Source organism: Pan troglodytes, chromosome 13 (assembly GCF_028858775.2).
Source record: "Pan troglodytes isolate AG18354 chromosome 13, NHGRI_mPanTro3-v2.0_pri, whole genome shotgun sequence".
Taxonomy (NCBI): Eukaryota; Metazoa; Chordata; class Mammalia; order Primates; family Hominidae; genus Pan; species Pan troglodytes.
The window spans coordinates 26,390,145-26,403,982 of record NC_072411.2 but is presented as its reverse complement, the minus strand read 5'-3'; positions in this window follow the sequence as shown (position 1 = coordinate 26,403,982).

Sequence of the window (13,838 nt, the reverse complement as noted above, 5' to 3'; positions counted from 1 at the left end):
TACATAGTCAATGCCAGATTTTACTTCTTTCTGTACTGTATTTCTATTAAAAATCTGTGGTCATGGAGATTTTTTTTCTGTTTATGTTCCTGTGTATTTATTTTTCTCTTCAGATGCAATAATTTAATATGACCTGACTTCAAATCTGTTTTTTCTTACTTCTGCCTATTCAAATCAGTTGTTAAATACTTCTATTAAAATTTTTCATTCAGGTATTTTGTTTTTCAGCTCTAGAATTTCTCTTTGGTTCTTTTTAAAATAATAAATACAATAATTTTTATCTGTATTGATAATCTCATTTTGTTTACATATCACTTTCCTATTTGTTTTAGTTATTGGTCTGTGTTTTTGCTTAGCGTGTTGAACTTATCTAAGATAGTTATTTTAAAGTCTTTGTTTAGTGGGTCCAATGCCTGTGTTGCTTCAGGGACTGCTTATCGAAATGTATTCTGTACCTTTGAATGAGTTGATTTTTCCTGTTTTTGTGTTTTTGTTGTTGTTGTTGGGCTTGCAATCTTTAACTGAAAATTGGTAATTTGAAAGAACAGCCACCTCTCCTATTCATTGCAGATTGGCTCCCTGCAGGGGAAAGCTTTATTAATTAGCAGGGCATGTTCTGAGACTTGTAATTGGCCCAATATGAAGACTTGCGGTCTTCTCAGGACTTTTCTGGATAGGTGTCTTTGCTAGGCTGTGTGTCTGCTTTTATTTATATTTTATTTTTTTCTGATTTCTCTCCCTACACAGTTATTTTTAAATTTCTTATTTTCTATGTGACTCTTACTTATTATGTTCCTTCCCTGGGCCTTAGGTGTTCTGTTGTGTTCCTAAGTCAGTAAGCTCTAGCCTCAAACATCTACAAGTCTATAGTTTTCCTCACTTTTGTGAGCCATGCTTGATGCTTCCAGTGGTTTTTACTAGCCTAAGATTCAAGCTGTACTCTTTGGCTATCTGAGCTCCATGTTAGGTGACACAGAGACCAATCCTTCAAGCAGTCCCCAGACAGGATAAGACATTGAAAATTAGGTCTTCTCTGCTCTCTGTGGTTCACAGAGGGAATTAGAGAATGGGCTGCCACTTCCCAAACTATGGCACACCGCACGGAAGAGAGTGTAGGATAGGACACATGAAATTTCCTAATGTATTGAACATGGCGGCTTTTTCTTGATTGAGTTCTCAGTTGGTCGTATAGATCTTTGACTGATTTTCAGAAATCCCAGCAAGTTGTTTTAGTCAGCCTCTATTTGTTTCCTTAATATATTCATTGGGGAATGAGGGCCTGGATCTTTCTAGTTTGCCACCTTGCTAACGTCACAACCAATTTATTCTTCAAGCAAGCCTATAACATAGGTATTATAAACAATGCACTATTTTCTTTTTTTTCAGATTAGAAACTCATGATAGAGAAAGGCTGAGTAACTTTGCCCAGGTCTCACAGAGTGTAGCCAGCAGAGAGGAGTTTTGAACATTTTCTGTGAATTTAGAATTTTTATGGACTATGATTTACTCTGAGATAGAGAAAAAGCCTTGATGTCCCCATTTGTTTTCTAATTTTTTATTCTGACCTTGAATTTTGAAACATACAGAGTAAGTAATAGGCTGATACTTAAATTCAATTGTTATGTCATAGCTGAGCAGCAGAAATCAAAGTGGAGCCAGTTAACCTAAAGAATGAAACTCAAAAATAATAAAGAAATGGTGTGTCATTGGTATAAGTAACACACAAAAGAAAAACCAACTTTACCCTTCAGGTGTGCAGAGCATCTGTGAGTAATGACTTTTTATTTTAGTTATTCTTTTGCTAAGTGTTTTGAAATCCACTGAGTAAGAAGGGTCACAAAAAGTAGATTTAGTGGAAATTGGAAAACAATAGTTTTAGAAAAATGTTTGATTTCAATATATATCTTATGCTCTCTGGGAACCTCTCCCTTCTTAACATTGAGACCACGTCTGGCAAGCAGTTGGCAGGAGGCAAAGGTCTGCAGCAAGGGACTACGAACAAGACAATTACTGGAATTCAGAAAAGAAAAAAAAGGCTTTCCCCACACAGAGTACTGAATATCAAAGAGCAATTTTATCTTACGCTGTAAATGAAATGCATCTGTCTATTCCACTCTAGCATGGATAAAGGCTTATGGTGGGAGGTCTATCCTCAGAGTCATCAAATAAGAATTTTTTTTAATGTTTGTTTTAAAATCGAAGTGTTGCCTGAAATGTGATAAGGCCTGTAACAATATGTGCTGGGCTCCAATTATAATCTATTAATAAGCAATTAATAATAATTATCACTAATTGGTAAGTCACTTTCATACATTTATGAATACCAAAAAAGGCAATTCAGTAAATTTTAACGATAATCTAAAATGGTCTAAGTCTCATAGTTTGCTGGAGGAATATGAAGATTAGATATTTTTAGTTCAATGAGTTTCATTAAGTAAAACCAGGAGGAAAACAAATAAATTGGAATATGACTTGTTTCATTTATACAAGACACATTTGCTGCATGTTTGCTCAGTATCTAACACTAGGTAAGATGTTAGAGTTTTTAAATAAAGTTGAATAATGTATTGTCCCTGCCCTTAAAGATCTACAGAGAGACATGAAGACCAAGACGTGGAAGTAAATTAATAATCACAGGGCACCGTGGTGCATGCCAAGGTAAAAGTGCATACCAAATGTAGCAGCAGAGGTGAGGATCTATTTGCAGAAGGACTGAATTGCCTCCTAGAAAACTCAAGCCTTATTTACCATTGCTTTGGGCACATCTCATGAACACGTCCTGTAGACAGACACATATCTCTATGCTAGATTTATGGAAACAGCTCTAATTAAAATAAAGCTGTGACTACCAGGGGATGGTTGAGGAACAAAGCCTTATTCTTTGCAATAATGTACATGCATAGCCTTGAGGAGGTCCACATTGTGATTTCAGCAATGTCTTGGCTATTGCTCACTCTCTCCAGCTCTATGAATATGTGTACAGGGAAACGTATGACTCTAAAAACTGAGAGAGCTCTTGCACTAAAGTGTCAAATACAGTGAGAAATCACTAGAGTTGACCCCAATGGAATGACATTTGAAAGAGACACTGTCCTTCTCAACACTTTGATCCCAAAGCACAATACTTGGCAGCACAGAACATCACAATGGGATTTAGACTGTATGTGTGGCCAGGGAGACTGGTGAGGTTCTAGTGGACCAGCAGTAGACACCAGACATGGTCTGTGGCATCTGACAAGGCCAAAGAGGCAATGCAGAGCAGCAGAGGCACCCTGTATGGTGTGGCACACCCAGAGTAACAGCAGCAGCCCCCAGTGTGACAAGTGGAGCAAGAGAGAAGACTGTCAGCAGAGCCCTGTGGAAGAGAGACAGCAATGAATAGAAGCATCATGCCCAGGGCACAGCATTGAGGATGTTTAGTAGCAAACCTATTGGTGGGCATATGGAATAAACCAGAAATATTACCCAGGAATATTTCCCACTTTGGAGCAATACAAGGCCCAACTTGAATAAGTAAGTGCTAATGCCAGGGATGCCTGGACTGTTTTAGTTACCATGACACCTCCCTCCAATCTGTATCCATCTCAGAGGGTAGAGGAAATGTAGGTAATCCGTGTACACACCCAAAGTAAGGTACCTGACAAAAGGTATAATGCATAGAAGTTTCTTTTTTTTCCTTCAACAGCTTTATTAAGTTATAATTCACATGCCATACAATTCACCTACTTAAACTGTGCAATGCAAAGGTTTTTAATATTTACACGGAGTTGTGGGACCATCATCATCATCTAATTTTAGAATAACATCAAAAATAATATGCTTACTCATTAGCAGTCACGTCCCCATGCCCCCTATTGTCCCCCTATCTCCTGATAACCACTAATCTATTTTCTTTCTCTACAGATTTGCTGTTCTTATTTCATATAAACAGAATTACATAACATTCATTTTCTTTGGGTAACTGGCTTCTTTCAATTTGGATAATGTTTTCAAGGTTCATTCATGTTGTAACATGTATCAATACTTCATTCCTTTTTGTTACCCAATAATATTCTATTTTATGGATATGCCAAATTTTGTCCATCCAACCATTAGTTTATGAAGACTTAGGTTGCTTTCACTTTTACTATGAATAATTTCTGTGAGCATCCATATACAAGTTTGTATGTGGATATACATTTTCATTTCTCTTGGATATATACCTAGGACTAGAATTATCGGGTCATGTACTAATTCAATATCTAACATTTTAAAGAACTGACAAAGGATTTTCTAAAATGACTATATCATTTTACACTTCCAGAAGCTATGTATGAGAGTTTCACAGCCTTGCCAATACTTGCTAATATCTGTCTTTTATTATAATCACTCTAGTATGAGTGAAGTGGTATATCATTGTGATTTTAACTTATTCTCTAATGACAAATGATGTTGAACATTCTTTATGTGCTTATGGGACATTTGTGTATCTTCTTTAGAAAAATTTTTATTTTTACTTGGCTTATTTATCATTTGTTATTGAGTCCTAAGATATTTTCATATAGCCTGGATATAATTCTCTTTTCAGATACATGATTTGCAAATATTTTCTGACATTCTGTTAGTATCCTTTACACACATCCTTGATGGTATTGGTTGATGCAGCAAACATTTTGATGTTGCTGTAATCCAATTTATCTATTTTTTTCTTCTGTTGTTTTGGATTATTTTCAGTCATATCTAAAAATAATGTTAACCCAATATACTGAGGATGTACTTCTACATTTTCTTATGACTGTTTTATATTTTGGGCTTTTACATTTTGGCTTATCATGTATTTTGAGTTAATTTTTGGGCATGATGTGAGGAAGGGGTCGAACTTATTTCCTTTTTTATGGATATTGAGTTGTCCCAGTATCATTTGATGAAACTATTATTTATACCCACATTGAATAGTCTTGGCACTTGGTAGAAAATCAATCAACCACAGATTGTATGAATTTATTCCTGGACTTTGATTTCTATTCCATTGATCTATAGATCTATCCTTGTACCAGCACTATACTGTTTTGATTATTGTAGCTTTGTAGAAAGTTTCGAAATCAAGAAGTGTGAGTCCCCCAACTTTGTTTTTCCTTTTCTGGATTGTTTTGTCTATTTTTCATCCCTTGTATTTCCAAATGAATTTTAGGATCAGCTTGTCAATTTCTGCATAAAATGGAAGCTGGAATTTTGATAAGGAATATTTTCAGTCTGTATATTAATTTAGTTATCATTGCCATTCTACAATTGTGTGGGAACCTCAGTACTCTTGGCCAAAGCAGCCTCAAATAATAGAGAATTTTCAGGACAGAGCTGGAGTGGCGTGAGGGAAGCTGGTGCTAGCTCTTCTTGGGTTCAGTTTGTAGCTCTATTTTATTTTGATTTGTTTTACTAGAGACAAGGTCTTCCTCTGTCACCGAGGCTGGAGTGCAGTGGCATAATCATAGCTCACAGAAGCCTCAAAGTCCTGGGCTCAAGTGATCCTCCTGCCTCAGACTCCACAGTAGCTGGGACAACAGTCACTTGCCACTGTAGCTCTAGACCAGCAGCTGGTAAGAGTGGGAACCTGGAGTCTTTAGCCACACTCACCCAGAATAGAGCTTTGTTACACTGACCTGGGAGGCAATTTGTTACACAGACTCACTGTTCTTACAAAGATTTAGTAGATTTTGTTGAATATTTGTGTCTCAATTGCTGTATGCCCTTATGAAAATTTCCAGAGACTAAGTGTTGCTTTTGTTTTGGTTTGGTTTGTTATATTTAAATAATTTTATGCAGTTAAGTGATTGTTTCACTAAAAAAAGCATCTGTCTTGCTCCTTACACACTGCCCCTACTTGTAGTTTTGTAAGTTCTTCTTCCTTTCCTGACTTCTGCAATGAAAAGTCATCATGGTTCTGATCTATTGCTATAAACTTACAAATGTGGGCTCCTCCATGAAGAGTTGTGCTTCCTATGTGCACATTGTTGTTGTTGTTGTTGCTGTTGTTGTTGAGATAGGGTTTGAGTTTCACTCTGTCACCTAGGCTGGAGTACAGTGGCATGATCATAGCTCGATGCACCCTGCAATTCCTGGGCTCAAGTGATCCTCCCACACCGGCCTCCCAAAGTGCTAGGATTGCAGGAGTGAACCCCACACCCAACCCTATGTGCTCATTCTTAAAACAAACTGTTTTTATTGTATTTAATCACCTAATATTGCAGTAATTTTTTAAGAACCTCAAATCCAGGTCTATGCTATTTTCTTCTTTGTAACACCAGGGTCCAGCATAGGCTTGACACAGCGTAAGTATTTATTGAAGAAACAAATGAATCCATGCATGAATAAGGTGAGCAAATTGAGACTGAGAAGAAATTGGGCTTTTATTTCTCTACTTGGCAATATGAAAACTGAGAATAATACAATACAGCATATTATTTATTTAAATACTTTCATTGCCTCCTTTTCCATTAAACACAAATATAAATACCAAATCGCAAATGCAATTCCTGAATGTAATTCCTTCTCCCAGGGTAACTTGAAGTTATCCCAGGTTGCTGACTAAAGGCTATTTAATGGTAAAGTGTTTTATAATATGGGGAATTAGGCCAAATAATGTTTTCAATAAAGGGACAATTTGCTGGGAAAAGAAAATTAGAATCAGCAAATTTTTAACCTGACAAATTAGAAAATATTATTACTATTTTTCATCCAGTGCACTTAATAATTGCCAAGTACTTGTTCTAATGTGCATTAGAGTCTATTAAATCATCTCTGTGCTAACATTGTCTGTATTCCTATTATTGCACTTTCCACACAGGACTGTAATTACTGCACTTATTTAGGCATTTATTTCCATCATTAACTGGCGTTCTTTGAGAGTCATCACAAAGTATTGAATATCGGTATGCCCCAGATGCATAGCACATAATCAGTGCTCAATAAATGTTTGTTCAATACATCCTTTCATGTATGATCTTGTTATAATGATGTGCTTTCATGTCAGCTCCTTCAAGCTCCTCAAAGATAGTCTTTCATCTTCTTGACAGTATTCGCAGATTGAATAATTGGATTAACAAGTAAATAAATAAATGAGGGAATTAGTGACTGAATACATTTTCTAAAAACTGTTTTATTTTCTTTTGTTTGTTTTTTGAGACAGAGTTTCACTCTTGTTGCCCAGGCTAGAGTGCAATGGCGCAATCTCGGCTCACTGCAACCTCTGCCTCCCGGGTTCAAGTGATTCTCCTGCCACAGCCTCCTGAGTAGCTGAGATTACAGGCACATGGCAACACGCCCAGATAATTTTTGTATTTTCAGTAGAGATGGGGTTTCACCATGTTGGCCAGGCTAGTCTCGAACTCCTGACCTCAGATGATCCACTCACCTCAGCCTCCCAAAGTGCTAGGATTGCAGGGGTGAGCCACCGTGTCTGGCCCCTAGAAACTATTCTTTATATTTCACAGCCCTGGGTGGAAAAATGGATATGGATGTATGTACTAACACATGGATATATTAACACATGTGTTAATACATACATCCATATCTCAATAACTATGAACTACTACCTACTTAACTATGTAGTCTAATTTCTCATGGAGCCTCCATCTCAAATATTCTCAGTGGTACTCTCCAAGTTCATGAATAGTTGTAGCATTTGGTTTACTTGATAATATTCCTTAATAAAATTTATCTGAGGGTTTTCTTGCCTTTTCTTATAATAAGGCCTTTGTCAGATCCCCCAAATCCTTCAGATATAGTTGCATATATCCGCAGAGGACAATTGACTGTATATTTGTTTGTTCATTTGGCGTCCAAATGCTTAAACAGAAAGTTGTGAGGAAATACAGAACCACATCCTTGGTGAAAGCCAGGCATCCTCCACCATCATAAGGCTCCAGGAGCCAAGCCATCTCTCTTCTTAGCTCTACCAGCAAAGATAAAGGACAGATAGCAGCATAGACTTTGCCAACCGAACACTCCTCCGTGAGATGTAGAATCAGGAGTTAAGTGAGACGCAGGCTGGTTAGAACTCATGGTGTATGAATGTGCAGGAGCAGTGGTGCTCGCTTAGTGGTGGCTGCATACTGCCCAGACAACTTCTAGTAACAACCGGATGTTGTGTTACGTTCTTGAGCATCCAGGTCTTCTGTGATTTCTGCTAGCTAACCAAATGCAGCTTCCTGACTACCATCAGTGTTTGAGTTACAATGGCTTTTTAATAAATTTCTTGTTTTGCTTAACTCAATTAAAGTCAGTTTCTCTTGCTTGGAGCACAAAACCTTGATTGAGACAATATTTAAACAGAAAAGGTTAAAAAGGTTTGAGCATTTTACTTTCCAAGAAGTTACTCAGCCCCAGTAAAAATCAAAAGATACAAATAAATGTTCAGAAAAGAATATCATTTACCTCCTCTCAATAGAATATCTGAGTTCTGCTGTTTCACAGATGGAATACAGAATAGGTGGCTTTATCATGCCATCTCTTAAATCTCTTGATGGAGACCAGCCTCTACAAATCCATGTTCATAAAACACTACTTTGGGAAGAGGTTAGTGAGTACTCTGGAGAAAGGGGATTCATAGTCATATAACGTTGTGGTATACTGGATGCAAAATACTACTCTTGGAGATTCACTACATACATTAGCCTATTTAAGACTCCTCAGAGTCTTAAAGGCTCTCATATATCCTTCCGTAACCCACTGCTTTTGGGATTAATTTAGAAAACAAATTTCAAAACAAGCTAATTAACATAATATGGAATAACAGCCTACCGAAACCAATTTGAATAACATTAATAGAGATTGTTAGTGTTCTTCACGATTTACCTTGGAGGGAACAGAGGCACTTGCCAAAGAACCTGAAATGCTTTCATGATGCTTTTCAACCCAGTGCGGCAAAATTCCTTGTGCGTCCTGCCACCTGTCTCCCCTTCTGAGTGGCTTCAGAGAAGCAGGAAAGTGTAAGAGAGGACTAATTTCAAAACAAAGAGACAAAGAAAAAATACTTACTGTGTAAATATGAAGGACCAAATACTCATAAAAAGCAAATGTTCTGTCCTCTTGAAAGTAGAATAAGCTCCCTAGTTTGCTTATAGGTATTAACTGGAGGAGAAATGTAGTCTCTAATTGGATGCTAAGGGAGGAAAATAAGGAGCATTCATTATTGCTCATTTTTCAATATTACTCATAATAGGAAACCACTAGTCCGCATCTATTGGTCTAGTGAAATAGAGAAAGAGGGTTATAAGGATATTAGTGTAAATGAAATCTGTAAGAACATAATGTATGAAAAAACATCTAGCCGGGTGTAGTGGCTCACGCTTGTAATCCCAGCACTTTGGGAGGCTGAGGCAGGTGGATCACAAGGTCAGGAGATCAAGGCCATCCTGGCTAACATTGTAAAACACCGCCTCTACTAAAAATACAAAAAATTAGCCAGGCGTGGTGTATGCACCTGTAGTCCCAGCTACTTGGGAGGCTGAGACAGGAGAATTGCTTGAACCCGGGAGGCCAAGGTTGCAGTGGGCCGAGATTGCACCACTGCACTCCATTCTGGGTTACAGAGTGAGACTCTGTCTCAAAAAAAAAAAAATCTAGATACAATAGCTTCCTAAATATAGAAATAAAAACCAAAAATGAACAAAGGTAAACCACGTAGATTACATAGTGAAATAATATATATAATATATGTGTGATTTTGTGTGTGTCTGTGTGTGAGTGTCTAGGTTTATTATTGTGTATACATATATTCATATAGAGACTGTAACATGAAAACATTTAAAAAACCTGAAGGCAAGCATATTAATCACACTAATAAATGTAAATGGGTCAAACTCACCAACTGAAAATAACATTTTCAGATTTGCTTAGAAAGTAAAATCAAACACTGTGCAGGAAATACACATAAAGGAAAGAGACAGAATGGTTAAAAAAATGGTATATGAGGCATAGAAAACAAAAGGAAAGTAGTTTCTCCGTCATGATCTATGACGAAGATTGAGACTAAAAGAGTTATCAAAGACAGGACCTTTTGGAATGTTAAAGTATCACAATGAAAATATTAAATATTTATTTGTTCAAAGATGGAGAAATAATTTTCATAATGCAGAAATTACAGAAGATGTAAAAATAAATATATAAAAGCATATTAATAATAAACTTTAATAAACTTCCCTTAATCAAATTCAGGGCATTCAATAACAGCAAATAAAATCACTAAAGATATCGAAGACATAGGAACAGAAATAAAAAAGAATCTTTTAGACATACATCAAAATCTGTACCCCAAATTATAAAGAATATACCTTCTTTCAAATACACGAGAAATATTTATGAAAATTGATGATAGCACGAAAGAATACTGCTATAAATTCCAAAGAATAAAAGTAATGCGGATAGAATTATCTGACTATTAAAATGTAGTATACCAGAAAATATTACTCTTGACTGACCACAGGACAATGTACTACAACATTCTATTTTTTAGAAGATAATAAATCTGGAAATAATATAACATACTATTAGACATCTGTAAATAAAGTGAAACACAGACTGAATATTCATAATGTTTAAAGTTTGAAAATGAAAACAGTAAGAAATCTATGCCATAGTGACATACCTATCTCTAGCTCCAATATTTTAGCATTATATGGCTATATCAATAGGAGTAAAAATAAGTGTATGAAACCCGAAAAATTCAGACAATAATGAAAGAGTAAAGCAAATGAGATAAGAAGAAAGGAAATTATAAATATGTAAATAAATATTAATTTGAGAGATTAAAAAATAGAATCCATAAGTAAATGTAAACAAAGCTCTTTAAATATGTGTGAAAATCATTAGCTACACAATCAAGTAAAAGGAAAATACCAATAAAATTATAAAAGACAAAGAAAATACAAATTTAGAAAAATTTGTCCAAATACATTTGAAAAACTAGATGAAATGGAGAAATGTGTAGAAAAAAAATCTTGAAAAATTTACCCCAGTACAGACAGAAAATTAAAAAGCCCAATTAACATGGAGTTAATTTAAAAAATAGTTTAAAAATCTACTCCTATATATATTATAGTGTGTGTGTGTGTGTGTGTGTGTGTGTGTGTGTGTGTATCAGATCCAATGTTTTTGTAGAGGAATTTTGACCAAACATGAACTAATAAAATAACAATTATTTACCACTATTATCCCTCACAGTACTGATGGTTGCCTGGGCTTAGCTCAGTGGTTCTTGCCCAGGGGCTCTCATAAGGTTGCAGTTATAACAATGACTAGATCTTGAGTAACTCAACAGCTCTCTTACTCACGTGACTGATATCTGGGCTTAAAAGACTCAAATGGCTGAGAGCTGAATAGCTGGTCATCTCAGCCATCTTTATGTGGTTTCTCTACATGATGTCTTTAGCACAGTGGTTGCAGGATAGCTGGACTTCTTAGATGACAGTTCTGGGCATCAAAAACATATGTTCCAAGAAAGATAGGTGGAAGTTTCATCACCTTTTATGAACTAGCCTTAGAAATCACACTGTCCATTTCTTCCACATTCAATTTATTGGAAGCAGGTCTGTAAACCAGCTCATATTCACAGAACAAGGGTTTGACTCCAACTCTTTTTTTGCATGCAAAAGAGAATTTGCAGGCATGTTTTAAAACTACCATCCACCATTTTAACAAAGTTAACACAGATTAATAAATGAAAAAGCAAAATAATATATTATTTGGAGATTAAAAAACAGCTAAGGGGAGATTCACAGAAAAAGTTGTTACCTCTCTGGAAGGGAAGAGAAACTAATCATGGAATAATTCAGACAGACTGATCTTTCTCTGTTTTGTGAGCTGGATGGTGGGTATTTTACTAAGACATCTGCAACAATATCTCCCAACCAACAAGCTCTTCTTACTTTTTCACTCCTCATATTAAAAAGTGAGTTATGGATCCCCTACACTTAAAACTTGGTAGACTTGGGATTGCTTCAACCAATAGCATTTTTTTTGAAACCTCCAAGATGAGGTCAGAAAATGAGCTGCAGCTTCTCCCCTGTTCACTACAGAGCTTGTGGGACCTCTGAGCTGCTGTGTGCAAAAAGTGTGATGACCTAGAGGCTGCTGGGAGGTCTGGAAGCCAAACCCTCTGTAGGTGCTCCACTCAGTAATTATAGTCTTTGAGTCCTCCCAGCCCAGGCACCAGTCTTTAAAATTACTGATTATTCTTCTGAGTTCAGACCAAAGCTATGTTACTCCCAAGCTTTGAATCTTCCCAGAGGAAGCTCCAGACATTGGCACACAAAGACAAGCTATCCCCATTATATCAGGCCCAAATTCCTGCTCATAGAGTCATCAGCATAATGTGATTGTTTCTTGGTGCTAGGTATTGGGGTAGTTTGTTATGCAGCAATAAAATTTATGCAGCCACATGGGTGTTACTATTATTATTAATGCTATGTGTTATATAAATTCTTGTTTCTATATTTAATAGAAATAAACATTTACAAAGAAAGAAGGGACAAGTTTCACATCAGTGGATAGTGTTTAAAATATAAAAGAAAACTATCACCTAAATGTGTTGGTGCTGGTAAATAGTGTTGGACTGAGCAGAGATTACAGTTAACCCTTGAACAACATGGTTTTGAAATGTACAGGTCCATTTAAACATACTTTTTTCAATAAATATGGTTGTTTTTTTTGAGATTTGCAGCAATTTGAAGAAAAACTCTTAGACAAACCACATAGCCTAGAAATATTGAAAAATTAAGAAAACATTAGCTATGTCATGAATGCATACAATATAAATAGATACTAGTCTTACATATGTCAACTGACTGTTGATGTTATTGGTAAGGCTTCTGGTCAACAGTAGGCTATAAATAGTTAAGTTTTAGGGGAATCAAAAGTTAATGTGGATTTTGGACCTCAAGGAGGGTTGGCACCCCTAATTCCCATATTGTTAAGGGTCAACTATAATTTAGAATAGGAAGAAAGTTCTCTTTTTGTTTTGTTTTGACTGCTTTTGTATCACCTCATTTGGGGTATTGTTTTATGTTAGTAAACATTTTAACTTATAATTTAATCTTCTTTTTGTTAGCATTTAATTTGTTTGTTGAATTAATACAGTAAAGCAATCGTCACCTGACTTACTAGGTAGCGTGGGTTACATGCACTTCATGGCAGCCTGGAACAGACCCCTGTGGGTGGTCAGCAGTCAGCCATTCAAAGAATCATTCCCCACCAATGTGGAGAAAGTGTTTGGGAACTCCAACTTAAAAGATATGGTACTTCACATATATGATATTTACATAGAGTAGCCCTGAAAGATTGCTCATAGATAGGTAGCTGACTTTCAGAACAGTTGAAATTGAAGTATGTGACATACTAATAAGATACAATTGAGGGAAGGAAACAAAGTCGATTCAAATCTGCTGCCTCTATTTTTCTGCAGCTAGGTTAAATCAAATCACAGGTCTAACTGATTTTCACATGAGTGACAGTGGTTCCTGTTCCACAATAGGTATAAGCAGAGATGTATTTATTTTTTAAAAAAATAAGAATTCTGGCGAGTCACGCCTGCTGGCTTAGGTAGATACAAACATTAATAATAATGATTAATAATAATGACAATAGCTATAACCTAACAGTGACGTTACAGAGACTATTTTAAGCACACAGCATAGAAGTCATAGATCTGGGACTCAAATTCAGAAATTTTGGCTTCAGAGTCTGCCTTTCACTACAACAGTTCACCTCTTATAATAGACTTAGATAGGCAAATACTAGAGAGAATAAAGCATAGAGAGATACAACAATAGACAAAGAAACCAAGAGCTATAAAGACACACACACAG